The sequence below is a fragment of the Sturnus vulgaris genome, chromosome Z (genome assembly GCF_052056855.1).
Source record: "Sturnus vulgaris isolate bStuVul1 chromosome Z, bStuVul1.hap1, whole genome shotgun sequence".
Lineage (NCBI taxonomy): Eukaryota > Metazoa > Chordata > Aves > Passeriformes > Sturnidae > Sturnus > Sturnus vulgaris.
In genome coordinates, this window is record NC_142283.1 from 81,075,349 (window position 1) to 81,096,201 (window position 20,853).

General features: G+C 48.9%; 1 long non-coding RNA gene across 1 annotated transcript; it reads right to left on the minus strand.

The window, feature by feature from the left end:
* Positions 1-5,039: 5,039 nt before the first annotated feature.
* Positions 5,040-6,423, minus strand: LOC148219962 (uncharacterized). The gene is made up of 2 exons (XR_015799186.1): positions 6,092-6,423; positions 5,040-6,015 (listed from the first exon to the last, which is right to left on the minus strand). It is a non-coding gene; the product is annotated as an uncharacterized LOC148219962 (long non-coding RNA).
* Between the last annotated feature and the right edge of the window lie 14,430 nt (positions 6,424-20,853).

Genomic DNA, 20,853 nt, shown 5'->3' on the forward strand with positions numbered 1-20,853 from the left:
AATGAGGGCTCTGAAACCTTCTCAGAAGATGAAACCCTGCAAACTTCTCTGTAGTGAGAAATTTCTCTCTGTCTGTCAGCAGCGTAAATTCACCAGGAATAAAAAATTGTTTAGTTTAGCAGAATTTACTCAGGGAGAGCTTTCGTAGTGGGGTTTTCTTTTAAATACTTGTGCAATGATAAGGTCAAAGATCTGGAGGGGCACTGGGAACCTCAGCAGCCTTTCCCAGCTCGCAGGGCAGGATGCTTTAATGGCACCTGGTACATTCCCATAACACCCACCTTATGCAAACAGCAACAACCTGTTGGGTAAAACAGGGCTTGTTCTGGCTTGGGGCAGGCAGGCCCCGTCTCCCAAATGGCATTGGGAACCCAAATTTGGTGCATGGTCTCACTGGGACCCTCCCCACCCTGTGGAGCTCGGTGGGGTGCCCCCACCACCTTTATAGGATCACAGGATGGTTTGTGCTAAAAGGGGCCTTAAATTCCATCTCATTCCACCCCCTGCCATGGGCAGGGACACCTTCCACTATCCCAGGTTGCTCCAAGCTTAGTTCAGTCTGGTCTTGAGTGTTTCACAATCTCAAACAGCACCAGGGGAGGATCAGGTTGAACATTCAGAGGAATTTCTTTACAGAAATGGGTGATTTCACACTGGAAGGGGCTGCCCAGGGAGGTGTTGGATTTCCCATCCCTGGAGGTGTCCAAGGAAGGACTGGATGTGGCACTCAGTGCTCAGGGCTGGGTGACAAGGTGGGGATTGTCACAGGTTGGACTCGATGGTCTCAGAGGACTTTTCCATTCCAAGCGATTCTGGGATTCCGTTTCCAAGGATGGGGCATCCACCACCCCTCTGGGAAATCGTTTTCTTCCCTTGGGCACAGCAGCACAGGAATGTGCTATTTTCAGCCATGGGCAGTGCTCTGTCCATGGGCCACAGGACGAGATGTTCCCCAGTGAGATCCTGGAGTGCCTGGTGGTCATTCCCAAACCCTGGGGCCCTTCCTGCCTACCTAAGAGCTTCATTGGGGGATTGGCTAAATGTGCTGGCTGATCCATGCCTGGATAAGCCCTCCCAGCTGTCCCAGCCACACAGGGAAGCTGTCATGAGCTTTTCCTCTCTCCTCAGCACACCAGGAGCAGCCCCAGCCATAGTGATGCCTTCAGAGCAGAGCATGCTCAGCACAAACATCGCTGTTATTACTCACAAGCAGTAATTAGAGAGGGCTTTCTCCACCCAGGTACTTTGCAGCAGAGTTGGATGCATCATTTGCTTTGATGATGAGCTGCATCAACCAAGCTGGCCCCATCCAAGGAGCTCTTTATGCAGGAGACCCCCAGCCCAGGGAGGAGATCAGATACCTTGAAGGATACCAGCACACCTGGATATGGGATCAGCTGGATTGCTCCATTCTTCAGAGCAGAGCCACAGGCAGTCATTGGTACCAGCTCTCCCACTGAGGAAGATCTGGGAAAATTATTTCCTAGCTCCTTTCCATAAGAAGAGTCCTAAAAATGCAAAGAAGCCAGCAGGTATGGCTGAGACCAGCTGCACTTTGATTCTTCAGCAGGAAGCTAAAGAGCTGAAAAGATCCTTTTCAAGACATAAATGTGATGGGAAATGACTTAGTTCAGTGTTGGTAAAGCTCAGGATAAAATCCAGCTGGCACAGCCGCAGAAGAGAGGTGGACGTGATCCTGAGGAACAGCAAATTTGTTTATTTATTAAGTCTCATGCCGAAAATACTAGAGCACTATTTGCTGGTAGAAATATTTAGTTCAGTCTGGGACTGCCCTTCCTGAAGCTGGTGTGGGATTATTTATCTAGGCAGAAAATTGCAGGGTGTACTCAGGTAGGAATAATGTGGCCTGAGCTGGGATCTGCTCCTGGCAGAGCAGCCCGTGATGAAAGGGTCCCTTTCCCCCCTGCCTCGGGGCATGAAATGTGAAAGCAGAGCTACTGCATCTCCTTGAGGAGCCCCTGAGCAGGGTGAGCAGCTGAAGAGGACACATTTCCCCCATGCATGCACGGTCCCAGTGTCCTGTGGCATCCCCCTGTGGGATGGGTGGGACTGGGGAAAACACTGATTTCAGACAAAGGCAAGAGTTAGCAGATCAAGGGCTATGGTAGACAAAGGTTGTCCTACTCACAGCTCTAACAGGAGTGTGTGAGAGCCACAGACATCTCTGCCTTCTGGACACCCACCTTAGCTGGAGCAGAGCCCACCCGAAAGACCTGAACAGACTCTCTTGAGTAAATCTGCTCTACAGACCCTTAAAAACACACAGGAACACCACAAACCTTGCTAAATTCTTTCACTCCCTGACAAAGTTTCCATCAAATTCTGTTGGGAAACTGTCTCAAGCAGTTGTCCCCAAGACGAGAGAGGCAGCTCTCACATTAGAAGTCCTCTGGTTCAGCCACTGTGTGGGTCTCTCCCCTTTACCACAAACCCACTTTCTGACCTGATCTCCAGAGGCTGTCATTCCGGAATTTGCCCCTCTTCCCCCCTTCCCCATCACTACTCCTGCACTTTCCCTGTCAGCTGCTGCTTCAGTGCCAAAGGTGTGTCACAACCAGACCCATTTTTCTCCTGCAAGGGGCTGGGCAGGTCAGGAGGGTGTCAGAACACGGACTGCAGGGACAGGCACCCCCAGGCACCCCCATGCTGGGTGCCCAAGGGGGGAAAAGGTCTAATGACAAAATACACAATTCTGGACGGGGCTGCAGCCCTCTTGTACTCAATAACATCTTGTTCCTACAGATAAAACAGGGATCTCATAATCCGTGGTTCTGGGATGTCTCATGTACAACAGGACAGTAATATAAACCAGAAATATTTCCCAGACCTGGCAATCTCACAGCTGATAATGAGAAACGTTTCCTTTAACAGAAGACTTCCAGGCATAGAAACGTTAAGAAGAAATCATATCAATGTTAAAAATGAAGACAAATTATTCCAAACCCAGGACAAGGATTTTATAAATCTGTGAATTTGTCCCAGTGGTGGGAAGAGAGAGCCAAAAAGCATCTTGTCAGGAGTCCGTGCAGAGGTGGGTACCACTGCAGGAAATCCCTGGATAAGCTGCTGGGGCTGACCTGCCCCTCTGTTTAATGCCAGTGCTGAGCAGTGACGGGGTCCAGGGGTCACCATCCCAGCCAGGCAGCGCTGCTGGGGCAGTGGGCACCAGGGAGCAGGAGGGGAAACCTGCCTCAAAGCAACCCGGGGTAAACACTGCAGATAAAAATCCTGTGGGACAATCACTGCAGCTACCAAAGCTTCTCTCTGTGTCCCAGATAGGAATTTTGAGATAAGAAGGCATGCAGAGCCCACGGAACATTAGGATTGTCTCACCCAGCATGGCAGTGACTCAGGCTGCCAGCATAGGTAAATAATTCCCCCGCTCCATCCTTCTTCCCTTGCTCCAGCTGCACTAAGATTGGTGCAGAACTATAGAAACTGTATTAATAAAGGTCTTTTATGTGGGTTTAATAATCTCCCAGGATCTGCCAGACCACAAACTTGAAACTCGTTATGAATGTGACTCACTCCCAGAGCACACTTTCATTGGTCGACAGACTCTCCTGATTTTGCCCTGTGAAATTCTTTTTCCTATTGGAAGAGAGGGCCTGAGGTGTTACCTATGCTGCAATTGAAGTTCACTGACTCCCAGTAACCCCAGATACTTGTATCACATGGTTTGATACTCATTCATTCATCCCAGAACAGCTTCACAATAAACACTGACACCCCCCCTTCAGCAGAAATTATCGTGTGTGCACATACACTTCCTACTTTTGCAACAGGTTTTACAGGGTAGGACTATCTGCAAGACTGAAAGAAAAAGAAAAAAAGTTATTTTTCTCCTCAAATGTATTAAACATCCGGATTTGCCACGGTGCACTTAAAGAAAAGGATTTGGATGAAAAAACTCAATGTGTTTTGAATCAGTATCATATCCCACTTAGGAGCTGGTGTCCGACCTGCAGAGAAATGCAGTACAGCCAGAGATGAGTGAATTTTAGTAACATTTTTAGAGTCAAATATGAGCTTGGCAAGTGATTCACAAAGAAGAAAGTTGATAAATAAGATAAATACGCAGAGTTCAGCACTGGCAATTTAAGCCGAGCTGGGGTTCCTGCAATATTAAACCCATTGAAAGTCTGTATTGTGCAAAATCTCTCAAGTTCCTGTTCCCCTGAGCTGCAGATGGATGGGGGATCCCGGGTCAGGCTCAGGGGCTCAGTGCTGCACACATAATCCAGGGAGCCAATTATAGGCTCATGCACATCATCACATATCTCTGCAAGTGCAGAAAAACGGAAAGGAGAGATTTCCTGCTCACAAAGAGCCAGGAAATGTCCAGCTTGGCAGAGGTGTGAAACTCAAACCCTGAACACAGGTGATGGGCTCAGCTGCTAAAGAGGAAACAATTCGCAGGGGGAGCATTGCAGGGATCTACAGATTTGACCCCCTTAGCAAGCGTTTGTTTGTGAAATTCACCAATTCTCGTGAGCCCAGGGGGCACCTCCTTTGCCCAGAATTGTACATCTGCACTCACAGCTCTGTAGAGACCATCTCCCACCCAGGGCTGCCCCTCCAGTGGAACAAAAATCAGCCCCCAAATCTGCCCTTTTGCATTTACACCACTTAAAGTGCCTCGCTGGAAAAGTTCAGAGCAAAGCGGGCAAGTAAATGCATTCTTGAATATCTTCTCCAAGGCACTGGATTCTCTGCAGAGCAGGGCATAATAAAAAGCTAATGTGGCCACAGCTTGTCCTCCCCAAACTGAGCACTGGCTCACACACTGAAGAAAATGTCTTGGATGCCTGTCTGGAGCACAGCCACTTGCTGACAGCCTACCATAACATTATACACAGGGCTATCTTACCTTCCAATTACATGTCCCCAGGGTGTTCCCTAAATATGACCACGCTGATTATATTCAGCAACCCTCCTTTTATTGAAAGGCACTTATTTCCCCTCTCCCTCCCAATTTATTCCAGACACACTAGAAGGCTGAATAAAAACCGCTGAACTCTGTTGCCCATTTTAATTTCAAATTCAATTTAAATTTTAAATTTTAATTTTCAAGCACAGTTTTCGCTTTACATGTTTCTCCAATGCCTTCAGTATCCTGATGTGTGCTGCTGGTTTCTCCAGTCACCAGGAGAGTCACGTTTTTTTCCCAGAGCAAACATCTGTATGGAGTATTTTCCTCCTTTTGGCACAAGGAAATTGGCACTAGAGGTGAGAGAAGAGAGGAAAGTGCCAAGGATTGATGAATGGATGGATGGAGGTCCCTTCTCCATCCACCTCAGATGTGATAGCATAGAGTTCCTATCACACAGGAAAGGTCACTGATATCACCACTTTTTCCTTATTTGCTCAGTACATTTGGCTTCCCTGTGAGCCATGACCACGTCAGCATTGGCAAACTCCACTCCAGTGTTGACATCTTTTGCAAACACCCACTTCATTCAACAAACAGCACTGAAATGCACATTAAAATATTTGAGGCGTCAGCAGAGCAAAATAATACGCACATGGATATTTTACCAACATACTCACGGAGTAGAGAAAATCCCTATTTACTACAAATTAGCAGACCTCCTCTGTCAGAAGGCTAAAAAAAGTGCAGCAGCCTGAAATAGAAACAAACACTCGTTTGGTGAGTGCTGCTCTCTTGTCAGGAGCTTTGTCATCCATGTCACAGGAGTGCCCACTGCGGTTGCAGCCACCTGTGTGTGGCCAGCCCTGGAAGAGGCAGGGACACATCCCTGTGCCCCAGCCAGCATCCCCCACTCCTGTACAGCCAGGCAGCCCTGTAACCTCTCTGACTGCCTTCCTAGGAGCTGGTACAAGAAGCAAAGAGGTGAAAAGCCAACCTGACAACGGGACCGGGCTCCAGCTGCCGTGAAAGCCTCAAAAAACCCCAGCTCCTGTCAGCAGCTGCCAGCACCAACATCTGGATTCACTGAACCCAGGTCATGGCTTTGATTTCCTGTGATTCACCTGTGAGATAAAGCGTTCAATCAGCTGAATCAGATGTGGGGTAGAAGAACAGACCACTACACTCTCTTCAGCAAACCTGGCACACTCAGATATCTTGACTGAGGTCTGGCTTCCCAGCGCTCCAGGCTGCCTGCCCTGTACGGCCGTGGGGCTCCCCAGGGCACCCTGCACAGCAGGCTTTCCTAGAAGCCTGCTCCAGTAATTTTGTTGTCAGAGCACCTCTTTTTAAAGGTGTTCGTAGAAGGCAGAGAGGGATATTCATGGCTGAGCAGGGAACCACAGGCTGGATGAAATCCAGGGTGAGTGTGCTGAGTTGCGGCACGGTGCTGTGGCTGCTCGCCTGCTCCTGTGAACTGCAGGGATTTGGTTATGGATGTGCTGCAACACAGCCACTGGGGTTTGCCTTTTTTTCTGTCTCTTTTTTTTTTTTTTTTTTTTTTTTTTTTTTTTTGTCTTTTCCATGAAGAGCTAATATCTTGGGAAGTCTTTCAAACTCAGAGGTGGACGTGCCAAAACATGATGCTGGACACTGTTCCTGCTGCAGGCTGCCAACCAGCTCCTCCAGCCAGCTGCTTTAGGAGTTGACAAGTTTTTCCATGGTCCAGGATCAAATTTAGAAGCAGCAATCCAGCTAGCAGAAAGAAGCACAGATGGTTTCTTTGTCAGGAGAGCAGCAGGTAGAGATCTTCCAGCTCAGAGGACTGATCTGTCTGGCCTCAGGTCTCCCTGTTGACTCGGAGCAGGAAAAACCTGAGCAAGCTCTGGTGGGATCCAGGCTGGAAGACCCAAACCCATTCCAGGCAGGAGATGTCAGATAGGTCCTTTTGCCCTCCTTTAACTTCCCCCACCACCTGCACTCTGTGATCCATATGTTTATTTGCTCTGCAAGGTGGGGCCGATTCCTGGACTCTTTGGAAAGCCACCACCTGCTCCAAGAGACCTTGGTGGCTGCCCTTTTGCAGTCATTATGATTGCAATAAAATTCAAGCAAGACCATAAAAACAAGTGAAAAAACCAGCTCGGGTGTGGGTCTAGCCCCGGGAAGAAGTGAGAATTTCACTGGATTTAGCTCAGAGGTGCTCAGATCTCAGCCTGGGCTCTCTGCCAGGCGGCAAAAGCTCCCTGCAAACCCAGTCTGGAGACAGAGCTTTGCCATGGCAAATGGGTTGGGAATATCTCTGAAGGGGCTCCACAAATCCCTCTGCAGTGCAGCGAGGGCCCTGCCAGGAACCAGCACTCAGCAGCTACTGTGGGGAGGAGCTGAAATGTTAAAGTTCGGGTCCCAACACCAAAGTCTCACCTCAGTCACCTGAGCTTTGTGCTGGGTCACGCTGCAGAGTGGGACAACTCCTCTGCTCTCCCAGTGCCTGGGCTGCCCTCTGGGGCTGACAAAGGCAGAAAACCTGTCTCCATCCCTAGCACTGAGCTGTTTCCTCACCTCCAGCGAGGACCAAACCCGTGTGCCTCAGTTTCCCCACCTGCTGCAGGAGCCCAGCAGCTCTTTGAAGTCTCTCACAGTGAAACTCATAGCACATGTAAGACCTAAGTACCATTGCAACGTAATTATAATAATCTCCTTTATGAAACGTGGCTTTTTCTCCTCCACCACTGAGAGTTTTCCCTGCTGGTGGAGCAAGAGGAGCCCTGCTCACACCACTGCAGTTCCAGGCCATGTCACTGGACTCACACCACCCTCCTGCACCATATTTCTTTTGGGAATGGAACACAGAGAGCGTGGGAAGCACAGAGGGACCAGGCCCTTGATGTGCAGCACTCAGACAAATCCTGTGGAGCTCACTCCTTCTCCCTTGCCTCTGCCTCTTTGTAGTCGTGACCTCTCCCTGGCGAGGCCAACCTTCTCGATGGCATTTCAGGGCTGACCAGGGCACTGAATGGGGAATTAGCCAGAACACAGCCTCCTTTGTTGCAACACTCCTTCTGATATATGTAAATGGGGCAGGTTGCTGCTCCAGCCCACCAGCAGGTACAGACCTTCCCCCAGTGGCAGAAGCCAGAGCGTGGCCAAGCCCACGTGAAACACAAGCTGCATTCCTCCTTCCCAGCCCTCCCAGCAGAGAAACATGAACATCTCAGATAAAACCATCCAACATTTGATATCTCACAGGGCAAGAATGCACCCCATCCACTCCAGGATAGAGTATTCATGCCACCTCCTCTTGCTGATGGATTACTGACACTCAGCTGGCTTGGGGGTCTGGAACAGGACACAAAACCCTACAGTGCAAGCTGGCAGTGCCCTCAGACCCCAGCTGGTTCTACTCCTCGTCCATGCTGTCCTGAGATTCTTTTGTCCTCATTGTCCTGCATGATGATGGGTTGGCAACCTTCACAGGAAAGTGGCAGATCATTCTCTCATCATGCTTTGGGGCACTAAACTGGTGTTTGGATATCTCCTGGTATATGAGGTGGGAGGTAAAATTCTCCTTCCAGATACAGACTGCTACTATCAGGTTCAGGCTGGAGCTTCATGGGCCCAGCATCAGGGAATTCAGTCACAGAACTGTCACTTGAAGCCCAGGATTTGTCCCACGTTTTGGTCCATGTAGTCAATAAACAGAAAAAAAAATCAAGGTTTGGCTGAGGGACACACAAATCTTTCATGAGGGGAGCTCCAAGACAGACACCAGACCTTCCTGCCACGGTGTTTGAGTGACTGAGTCCATCCTGTGGCAGAGTGCAGCTGAGGGCAGCCACCAGAGGAAAGGCAAGGTGAGATTTTGCTCCACGCATCCCCATCTCAATGCACAACACTGTAGATTTGCTTTTGGTAGACAACAAAGACAGCAAAGAGAAGAAAAAAGGAAGAGGAGGAGGAGACAGAGGGGGAGTGGGATCAGAGGTTAAAGGGCACCCAGAGCCTCGTACAGAACGTTTTGCTTTTGATCTTGTCCTTGATCATGAAGGTCCATCCCACTTTTGCACAGTCACAGGTCATATTATGGCTTGTTTTCTCAACAAAAAGAAATACAGCACCAGAAGCTGGCAGATACTGGTTCTCACGCACAAACCTGAGCAAGGGTCACATTTTCAAAGAGGCCAGTGTCTATTCTGTCTTCAGCCAAGGACACAAGAGAGCCTAGAAGGTCTGGGGTTTGTCTGCAGCTCTGCTTTCTGTGCGAATGTAGATGAGCAGTTGAGGATCCAGCTCCTTCCACCGTGCCCCAGGCCAGAAAGTATTTTAAGCACATTGGACAAAAAAGGAGAGATCTCAAGGAACCAGTTTTTCTACAAGGCTTCTGAAAGTTTATGCTGGGAAGAACAGAACAGAGTGAGGAATAAAAAAGATCCTGTAAGTGTATCCATTCAGAGTAAGAATCCATCTGTGGGTTCACATCCTATTAAATACTGGAGAAACACACACCCGAGACCTCTTAAAAGGCATTGGCCATCAAAGAGCTTTTAATCAGCACCAGTCAATCAACATCAAGACACAAACTCATGTGAAATCAGGCATCCTAGCTGCAATGCTCACAGGGCTTTTCCCTCTCCTTTCTTTTGCACAAGGTACAAGGAATAAAGTTTGTTTCCAAACTGTACCGATTTGAAGCGAGCAGCTGCTCACCACGGAAAGACGCAGAGCTAATTACCAAGCTCACCTAACGACCTCCTTGTGAGGCTTGCAGGGTGATTTGGGGTGGGATGGTCCAGCCTGAATCCCTGCTCCAAGCGAGGTCAGCTGTGAATCCACACCAGCCTCCTCAGGGCTTGGTCCAGCTGAGCCACAGGAGCCTCCGAGGATGGAGAGTGTGTAGCCTCTCCGGGCAGAGCTTCTCCTGCAGATCCCTAAATTGTGATGTCAGGGGCAAGAAGGATCACAGAAATGTCACAAAGAGCACCAGCTGATCTCCCTCTTGGGGTTCCCATCTTTTCCACACCTCCAGGAGGACAACAGTTCTGGCAAAATCCAGAGTGAAACCCACATTAACTAAAAAACACCTCTGCAAAACCAAGCTCTCCAGGGAAAGCACAGAGCACAACCTCTTCCCCTGCAGCTGCATTAGGAAAAATCCACCCATTGCCTGCCCACGGTGATCTCAAGCCCTAAATTTAAACTAGGAAATCAGCTGTCACTGGGAAAGTAACCTGGGTATTTTCAGCCACCGAAGAGGAGGATTCCTGGCATAGCCTGGGGCTGCTCCGTGGCAATTGCAGCGCTCAGCTGCCTTTTGTGGGAATAAAGCTCGGGACTGGCCCCGGGGAGGAGGGGAGCACAGGCAGGTTCAGCTCGTGTGAGGTGTGATGGGTGCAGGTCCCAGCCCATGCCGAGGCCAGGTGCACATCCCAGGACACAGCCAGGCCCTGGGAAGTCTTTGGCAAAGCCCAAGTGTACCTGAGCAGTATTTATTAGGCCCAGAAAGAGTTAGTCCCTGACTAATGCTGGTAAAAGCAGGATGAATCCATAAATGTAGGTGTGTGAGGTTACAGCCCAACATAGGTGGGGGTTGTTCTCAGCCCAGCTCAGGTATTTTTACATAATATTCCCTACCTTACAGATGTATTTACATTCTCATCCCCTGCTTTCCTGCATGACCAGAGCTCATTTCCAGCGACTCAATGCACACCTTCTGCAGTAGGCCACAGACAGCAGGAATTGGGCAGCTTAGATCCTGACCCAGCACAGAAAAGGCTGTGACCACACTGGTATTGTACCCCTGGCTGTCTCAAAGCACTTTCTCAAACTAATGGTGAGGTTCAGCTCTGCCCCAACATGGGAGCAAGCCCAGGTGCTAAAATTTTGACAGGATCAGAAAAAGAAAGTGGTTTGCTACAAGCAGCAACTTCTTCCTGCAAGGACACAACACATAACTGTCCTGGTGGGAAAGAACCAGTGCTCATCTTCACTCCTATTTTATTCATGGCCTCATTTCCCTCTGTCAGAATGAACACCAGTGAAGACCCATCCATGGGATTATTCTTGTATCAATGAACAGGAAAGAGCCCAGGATGACTCTTAATTTCTAGACCAAGATTTGGGGACTGATGCTCAAAATACCTGCTTACTTATCTGTGACCTGAGTCTGTGACAACTGGGACATCTTCCTTAGACTTTTTTGCCAATTCCTGAGCTGCCACTGTCAGAGCACAGGTGAGACCCTCGCAGGGTAACAAGCACAACCCTGATGCATGTCTTTGTATCATCTCCCCCTGGCTGTAACTCTTCAAACTCAAAAATGTGGCTCTGGTGACAGCACCTTCAGCACGAGGCACCTGGATCAGCATTTTGCACTTCTCTAGGCTGTGTGGCAAGACCCTTCTTCCTGCCTCAGCAATACATAAGAGAATGATTGTCAACCCCATCTCTGTGTCCAGCATCTCCCAGCTCCTCTCTCCCTCATTCCCTGGGCTGGTGGAGATTCTCCCTCTGTGGAATAAGAACTGAGATGCTCCAGGGAAGGAGGTTCAATACTAAAATCAGAACCACAGAATCGTAGAAAAATTTGGGTTGGAAGGGACTTCAATGTCCATGATGTCCATGATGATCCAATTCAATGAGCAGGGACACCTTCCACTGTCCCAGGCTGCTCCAAGCCCTGTCCAGCCTGGCCTTGGACACTGCCAGGGATCCAGGGGCAGCCACAGCTGCTCTGGGCACCCTGTGCCAGGGCCTGCCCACCCTCCCAGCCAGCAATTCCTTCCCAAGATCCCATCCAGCCCTGCCCTCTGGCACTGGAAGCCATTGCCTGTGTGCTGTCCCTGCCTGCCTTGTCCCCAGTCCCTCTGCAGCTCTCCTGGAGCCCCTTCAGGCCCTGGCAGGGGCTCTGAGCTCTCCCTGGAGCCTTCTCTTGTGCAGGTGAGCAGCCCCAGCTCTCCCAGCTTTTAAAACGCAAATTCCACTTCTCCACTTTCCCTCTGAGACATTTTCCTTCCCTCCCACTTGCCCATCAGTGCCTCTGTCACCTCCAAGAGCTCCTACTCCAGAATGCCACAAGCCCATTTATTTGGCTTCTTGCTCTTAGGTGGAACTCAACCATCTGTGACTGCTGGTAACCAGAGCTCAGTTTTCCTTTACCGTCCCTCCCAAGGTAAAATCAGATTTCTTAGTAATGACTTTATCACAGTCCCAAATTCAAAAAGCCCCATCCAAAGCCTCCCAAGGTCTCCCCTTCTCCCCATCCCTATGCCCCACAGTCCTGGAGGCAGAGGAAGCCAAACTGCACAGACAAGCCCTGGTTTGGCAGCAATGCCAAGAAACTTTGAGATTTCCTGCTGGAGCACCTATGGAAAATGAGCAGCTTATTTTTGTCTCCGTGTGTTCCCATTTATTCACTCTGAACACTCCCCAGTGTTTCCTGTCTCGGCAGAAGCTACATTTGCTGTATCCAAAACCCTCTCAAAAAAGCCACGAGGCAGTCATATCCCATCAGGGTAGCTGCCCCTGGATGTTTTATGGGATCACGGCATCAAGCAGGTTATATTTGTATTGTTTTCAAAAATAAAATATAAATAAAACCAAAAATAATCCTCCCCACTCTCAAAAATGGGTTTTCAAGGACAGTATTTTTTTAAAAATCATTTAAAAGATTATTTATATTATTGCAGAATTTCTTGAAGACCATTTATTTTGCTATCAACAGAAACAATCAGATTCCAGAGACTATTTAGAAAGTTTGCATTGAGTAAATGAATCCCAGAACACTCAAGAAGTCACGTCCACCTGCTATCAGAAGCCACACACCTTTGTAACCACTCGGGTATATATATCATTAAATAAACCCCTAAACCTCCTCGTATTAAATGTAGCATTTATTAGAGCTACTAAGTGCTTTTTAAAATATCTTTTTACTTATTTAAGAACTTAAAGATATTTTGGGGGAAGGTGTAATCCATTTTGGAAAGTTTGTTCCATGTTTTTAAACCTGATGATAAAGTCACTGCTGTCATTTCCCTGAAGAGATGCAGAAAGTATTTTTATACTAAAATAGTTGTGGATGCAGCATCATGTCCATTCTTAACACATACAAAACATTAGAGCTGAATAATTTTTGCAGCCTCTTTCTATCACATCTTATGTTTTCTTCCAATACAACAGAAATATTTTCTCTTGATTTCTTGAAACAAGGACAGTTCATGCATCATTTGGCAGCCCTGTGCAAGCAGCTTGTACTTGAATTTCCAGAAACACAGTGTGTTATTTACATTGCCAATTGCAACACATTTTTTTCTGTGTAAAAGCTCCCTTAGATTTCACCAATCTTTGCTTTTTTTTTTTTTTTTTTTTTTTTTTTTTTTTTTTTTTTTTTTTAATAAACAGACCCTGAAGGCAAGAAGAACACTGCAGAGAAGGAAAATAGCTCTGATACTGTTAGAGCTGGAGGCCAAACACAGATTCCACACTCTCTGCCGGCTTTGATAAATTTGCTGGGACTTCAAGGCAGAATTTCATGTTCCCCGGGAGAGTGTTGATGCACAAGATATATCTGTCTCTTAATGCACTGTTTTTCCAGGGGAATGTGTTGATTAGTCCTCAGATGGTCCTTCTTATTGCTTCAGGTCCTTCAGGATTATCCAAGGTTGGGAGGGAGAACTGCTGAGGGTTAAGGAACAGAAGGGGGGGTTGAGCTGCAGTGATGGAACCACAGTGATGCTCCAAGACCAAAGCCACAGATCCCAAATTTCCACCTGCTCCCATTCACACAGCAACCCCAGAGCCTGTCAGTGCTCTCATTCCACCCCTTCCCAGCTGCTTTCCAGTGGGAGACACAGTTTTAGGGAGACATGAGCCCTGGGAACACTGGAGTCTGCAAACATCCATGACCATTTCATCATTTCTCTTTAAGCAAGCCAGGCGTTATTAAATGGGAAACACCACTTGAGCTGATATTCCACGTTCACAAGTTTTTAGAAACAAACAAAGAGTTCACAGTAAATCAACCTCACTGGGGAGAGAAAAAAAAAAAAGGAAAAAATTGGCGTGTATAGTTGTAGAAATAAGACACAATACCAGAAAAAAACCCTCCAGAAAGCTCATTTTTAACTCTAGAATTTCACGTTTCCAAAAGGCACAGCTCGTCCCACACTCCCACCCCTGCAGAGGAGAGAAGCTGAAGGCATTTAGCAGACATTTGCATCTATATTCTGCAAGCAGCAGATGCAAAGGAAGAGATTCATTTCCCCTAACATAAGCCATCTAAAAATTAAATGCTGATAGTCATCTTGGATTCTTTTAAAACCCAGATTAAAATAGCTGCTGTGTGCAGGTCTGCCCTGCTCTCTCCCCAGAGATTACAGAAAGCACTCAAGTGCCAAAATTAAATAGGGGTCTGAAATTAAACCAAAGGTATCCCACCCTCAGCACAACTCCTGAATGCACGGCCTTGTATCCAAAGCACACTGGAATCCCTGGAAAAATCACGGCTGTAATCCTGGAAGGGTGTTTGAGTCCTGTGCTGCTGCTCAGGGATTTGGGGAGGTCAGGCTGACCTGAGGTGCTGTGCCAGCCCCCCAGCACCCAGCACCCTTCAGGACAGCACAGCAATGTCCCTTTGCCTGGCCTCAAATGGAAAGGCAGGAGTGGAAGCAAAGAAGGTGCTTGTGCCCCCACCCTCCCTGCTGGGATGGGTTGCTTGGGATGTTTTTACTGTCAGATATGCTGAGCCCTACCAGAGCAGCACCACTCTGAAAGCATTGGAACGAGCATCTCTGGGGTGCAAAGGCAGGAACTGCAGTAAAATCCTCAAAAAAGGGTCTAACAGGCTGAAGAAAAATTAAATAAAAAGGATTTAAACATGTCTGTGGCCTCTATTTTTCATTGTGCTGCACCAACCGTGCCAGCAGGGTAAAGTGTGTGCATGCCCAGGACCAGAGGGGAACAGAGCCTGACCACACCAGCTCCTCCTCCTCCTCCTCCCCACACGACCCCCAAGCTCTCAGCTGGGTGCCCGAGGCCAGGGCTGTCCCAGGGATATCCCAGGGCTGTCCCAGGGCTGTCCCAGGGATATCCCAGGGCTGTCCCAGGAGCAGCACCCAAGCCGTGGTGTGGCACAGTGGGCACACACCAGGAGCTCCATGGAGTGGGACAGCAGCAAGGGCTCCCCAAAAGGCACCACCGGGAGACTCTCAGGCATCCAGAGCAGGGCAGGGAGAAGCCCTGGAAAGGAGCCCCCACTTTTATTGCTGGAGTCTTGCACTGCTATCCCAACACAAGGCTCATAATCGAGAGCACCCAGCTGTCAGGAGAAGGTGCGTGGGGAGCAGAGGGGGAGCAGAGAGGGGACCAAGCTCATCTGCTTCTGTTCTTCCTATTATTTTCTACTTTTTAAAATTTAATTTAATTTTTTCATGTCAGATGCTGGTTTTCCACGCACGCTGCCAGCTCCACACAAGCTTTTTTTTTTTTTTTTTTTTTTTTTTGACACGTTCCTTTGAGAAACAAAGGTTCGACGCAAAACGCTGCCCCTGATGAAATGTGGAAAGCGCCCGGGCCTGGCTGCTGGTGAGTGCTGCTATTCATCTGACTAAGCAGCATTTGACATTTGGGCTTGGTGGGTCTCAAGTTTCCCTCTAGTAAGATATGGGCTGACTCCGCCGCAGCCAATCTCGGTCGGAGGCTGCGGATGGTGCCGGAGGGAGGGAGGGAAGGAGGGAGGGAGGGAGGCATGAGCACATCCCAGCACCCACGGGCTGCGAGCCTGACCTCAGCTGCACCGGAGCCGTGGCACCGCTGCCCGGCCCTCCTGGACCTGCTGGAGATGCTGCAAATTCATCTCTTATTTTTATTCTTTTTAATTTATTAAAAACAAATATTTTTTTTTACATTTCTTAACGACTTAGACTCGCTTTTGCTTCTCTCCCCGCCACCCCAGTTGCCAGTTTTGCGTTTGCTGCAGCACGCGTGGTTTATATCTCCTGCTGTAATCGGAGGCAGGTGGAAGCTGTTTTACAAGAGCAGCGTCGAGTTTCCCAACCCAGGTTTGAGCTTGGTGCAATGCAACCAGCAGCATAAAGGGAAATCCTCACTGTCAGCCAGTGTTTCAGAATAAATCCAGTCAAGTTGAAATCACACCAAAAGCGCTGGCTGCGTGTTGCAAGGAGGCTGTGAGCTGAATCCACAACTCAGACATGCCTTCCTACATGGAGAGAGCCCAAGCCAGACAACAATACCACAGTGCACTCTTCTGAGAGGTGTAATCCACAAAAAATCCCACTCTGGGTGGATGTGTCACTGCCCAAGCGCAGCAAGCCAGCTGGAAAGAGCTGACATGTTGGCCTTTGATGAGTAAAGCATTAAGTACGTTTTGGTAGAGACACTTTGTGGTACTGGAAAGATCTGTAACATCCTTTAATCTTGACATTTCTCTTTGTCTTTTGTCCTCCTCCCCACCCCAAGATTTTGCTTTAACTACAAGCAAGGACAAAAAGAGGGGAGCTGCAGCATAAATGACATGAATACTAAAATAAGTGTAATTTGTAAGTAAGGGTTCTTTAAGTACTACCACTCCCTCTTGTAAGTACTAAACTCCTTGTCTACAAAATTTAAAACAGGCTTGTACAACACAGTACTTCAATGAGTAAAAATCCCTTATCGTCTTATTTTGCATCAGACCTCCCAGTGCTGTTACTTGCAACATTGCCACAGAGTCTCTCAGCTCCTAACAGCACTGTCCCTGAAGACCCACTTGTTACTCTCATTTCCACTTGTTGAGCCTTTCTATTAGTGGAAATGAAATTTGCAGAATTCATTGCATAACTTGTTCAAAAGGAGTTAGGAACAAACGTAAACACATCTCGTGGATGACAATAAGCCTCTGTGAACCCTAAAATCCCAACAGGCATTTACTCACTCCAAAAGCTATCTAAGGACCTGACCCCAGTCTCACTGAGTGCAGAAAAAAACACCTAACTCCAGACCACAAGTGCTGCAGAACACTATAAAGCCATGGCTTATAAAATTTATTTGCCAGGTATCCCCATCCCTTGCCTTCAGGAGATGGATGGCCTCACCCAAGGATGGGTTTCTTCCTAGTCCCTGGCTGCCCAAGAACTCAGGCAAAGCTCAGCCTGACTTTGAGCCATCTCTTTGCTGGGGGTTGGAGCCCTCCTAAGCAGGGTCTCATCATGTCAGTGATCAGCCACCTGGTGTGGCTGCAGGCATGCACAGGTCTCATGTGTGCAGTCCATGCAAGATGTGGCATGTTCCTCAGCTCAAAGTACACCCAAGATACTCATCTGCTCTGCAAATACAGCTGGGCCTTTTTGGAGGCAGCCTGGAGAGTGCTCATGTGGACAGACTTGGGTATGAACAGCCTCGCCTCAGCTGCCTGCATGAACAACCCTGCCAGAACAGCTACACAGGAAATTCGGGGCATTTGAGGGATAAAACGGAGGTGTCACCTCTCCCAGGTGACCCCAGAGAACCTCTGCAGCTGTGGCAGCAGTACAGTGCACTCCTGCTGCCCTGCTTGGGCGAGGGCAGCATCCCCAGGGCACCGAGCCTGGAGGAACACGCTCCACCCCATCCCTCCAGCCTGCAGAGCTCGGATGAGGCAAGCAGAAGAGCTGTGGGAGGAACAGAGCAGGTAGAACCAGTGCTCCCCACCTGCCAGCGAGCCTGCTGCTGAGCAAGACCAGGGGCACTGTCCAAAACAAACAGCAGGAGAAACCTCTTCTCCAAGGAACAGCTTGTCCACGCTGTTGAAACCTCGAGGGCATTGCAGCCCTGTCCCAGCAGGCATCTCTGCTGTGCACACTCAAGGGCTTGAAGCACACCCGGAACACGGAATGAAGAGGTCAAACCCAGGAGAAGGGCCTGCCTTATGCCACAGGCTGATCCCAAGCTCCACTTTCGCTCTGGATGTCTTTAGTCCGCACTCACGGGGAGGAGGGGCTGACACAAATCCAGCTCTGAGCACTGGCAGTGATGTAACTCTGCGTCTCAGGAGAAAAGGAACGCAGGTTTTTCTCTCCCTGTTCCTCAGGAAGGGCACAAGCCTCACTACCAATGGTTTCTTGTCTGTGCCACAGGAAGATGAGCAGGCTGAACCCTGTCCCACGAGGAAGCAGTAGGCTGGAAGCGGTTTATTCCAGCAGTGCAACCACCATCTCTGACACCTCCCTGGAGGGCAGGAAGAACAGGGTGTTCAGTTTGAACTGCCCTTTAAAATCACATCTAATTCTCCTTATTCTAGCACCAAGCTGCACAGCTACCACGTAACCTTAGGGTTGAGACTGGAGGAATCCTACAACACTCAGCAGCTACATTCACTCAGGTGCATAATTGTGCAATTGTGGTTGCAAAAACTCCTATCATTCAGGCATCAAGACCTGAAACGGGAGGAGAGAGACCTCTTTTACTTCTCAGCACATGGTGAGCTTGGAGAACACCACTAACCTGCAGTGATGCCTCAGCTCACACAACATGACCACCAAGCTATCAGCACTGCGCACACACCTGCACCAGGCAGCTGTGTAAGTCACATAAAACATTTTCAGAAATACAGTTGCCATCACTAGGATGTTATAATCCCTGCGAAGAGTCCTTCAGTTTCATATCTCAATCTCTCATGCCTGAAAGGGGCACAGGCAGCTCCAGTTTCAAGTTTCCTAGCAGATTAACAAAAACCCTGACGAACTTCAGCATATTTCTGTTGGTTGATGTCCTAAAGGATTTTATTTATACTAAATCCATGCTTTAAACAGCTGATAGTCACTTCAAAACATGTCAAACTAAACCCTGTTCTGGCCTCAAAGGAGCTCACAAATAATAAATTCATGTAATAAATAACACTTTCCCTGGGACAAACAACAGACTGTAAAATGCACTCGTTCAGCAACTGCTGCGAACACTCATTTCCTAATCGGGCCCTGTGGATGCAGCACACACCAACTTAACCTTATCTCCTCTCACCTGGGACTCAGACTCTGTGCTCACACAGCACTTGTGCTCCTCCAGAAGCACTGTGGTGCTCAGGTACCAGGTTTTTCAGAGATGAATCAAACACAGAATGGTGAAAAGCTACAGAAGCTACACACGACCCTAAACCTGCCTGGCACAGCAACAGCCTCATCCCCATCCCCATTCCTGGGGGATGAGGAGCCTGGGCACTGAACACCCCTTTTGGCAGCCTGAAACCCTCTGTCAGATGCAGATGAGGAGCTGCTTCAGCTGTGGATGCTGCAGGTGACTGGTTGGAATGTCAGGGGTTGGGTCACACCACGGAGCTGCCCACCTGCAGCAGGAGAGCTCAGCTGCTCAGAGGCACTTTGGGAAAGGGCCACGAACCCTGGCTGGTGCTGGAATAAGTGCAGGGCTTGGGGTGGAACAAGATCAAGGCCACAACCTTGAAAGTAGGGGTTTGGCTCATTGTCTACAGCCTGCCAGATTCGGACACCCACTGCATGGTGTGCTACAGCTTTGTACCAGGCATTTGGTACATCCCTGAAACCCCATCCCTGGAAACATCCACGGTTGGGCTAAATGGGGCTCTGACCAACCTGGTCTAGTGGAAGGTGTCCCAACCCATTGCAAGGGGTTAGATGAGGTGTCCTTCAAAAGTCCCTGACAACCCAAACCATTCTGTGATTCCATGGTCTATTCCAGCACTATCAGTGGTAAATAATGGCTTGATGAGGGAGTCCTCTCACAAGGGAGGCATCTCAGAATTTTAATGTCCTTCATTCCACAGAAAAGTAGTTTTTTAAAGTTCAAATTTTACCCATCTTAATATCTCTGTTCCCAGATTCTCTCCAGGGGTTGAGGCAAAAAACAACCTACTGCCTTGAGTTCAAACTTTGTAAGGGGAGTGTGTTCAGGAGAGTACAGGGAGGTGGGATAGTGGGGAGGGTGGGAACTGAGTGCCTGTGCTGCACTCTGTAGTTTTGCACCTCAATTCCAAATATCTCTTGTACAGTACATCCCTCAGGCCCACGGATGAGAGACAACAACGTGGTCTCGTGGAAGGTGGAACAAAGTGGGCTTCAAGGCCCCTTCCAACCTCACACATTCCCTGATTCTATGACAGGGGACCACCTGCAGTGCCAAACCAAATCAGAGAATCTCCTGATACACAAAAGTCTGGCTCCTGCTCTCTCTGAGACATAGGGATGACAGTGAGTTCACTGCACCTTCAGCAGTCTCACAGAGAGGCCCATTCCAGCAGTGGCACCCCTGTCACCCTGTCTGCCTCCAAACCTTGTGCCAAATAACTGCACCAGTGCCCGAACCACACTGAGAAGGGCAGGGAAGGAAAGGTACAAAGAAAGGAAAAAGAGAACATCTCTATATGGTTAGAGCCCCAAGCTGCTTATCCTCCACCACACGTGGAGGGATGGGAGTCACTGACACTCCCCCTTCCTACCCAGGGGAGTCACAGTGAAATCATCCTCCTCCAGTGATTTAGGCTGGAATTACACAGGTGGTAGCAACATACCGCAAATTCCTCGGGTTTGGTTGGGTTCTCAAGTCATTCTCAAGGAATCTATTTTTAGGCCTGCAACTGCATTTTTCCATGGCACTCCGTGACTCTTCCTCCCACCCCAGTGGTGGGCAGAGCAGGAAAAGGCTGAGGACAGAGACCAGCCCTCAAGGAAACAAGACCTGAGCCAGGGGCACACCTGCTTTGCAGTACAAGAGTCACGGGTCTCCACTGCGGTGTCTGGAAGCTGTTCTGACAGAAAACAGCAGCACAGAGCCCTGGAGCACACACCTCTGCACCAGGACTCGGGGCTCAAAGTCTCCAGGACAATATGCTACAGGTGGTGACAGAGGCAGGACACCCCTGGTGAAGGCACACAGCACTTGAACCCTCACCCTTCCTTTAGGAGCAGCATTAATGAATAAATACTGGTGTTTGTGTAGCTGCATCCAATACCCGACACAGC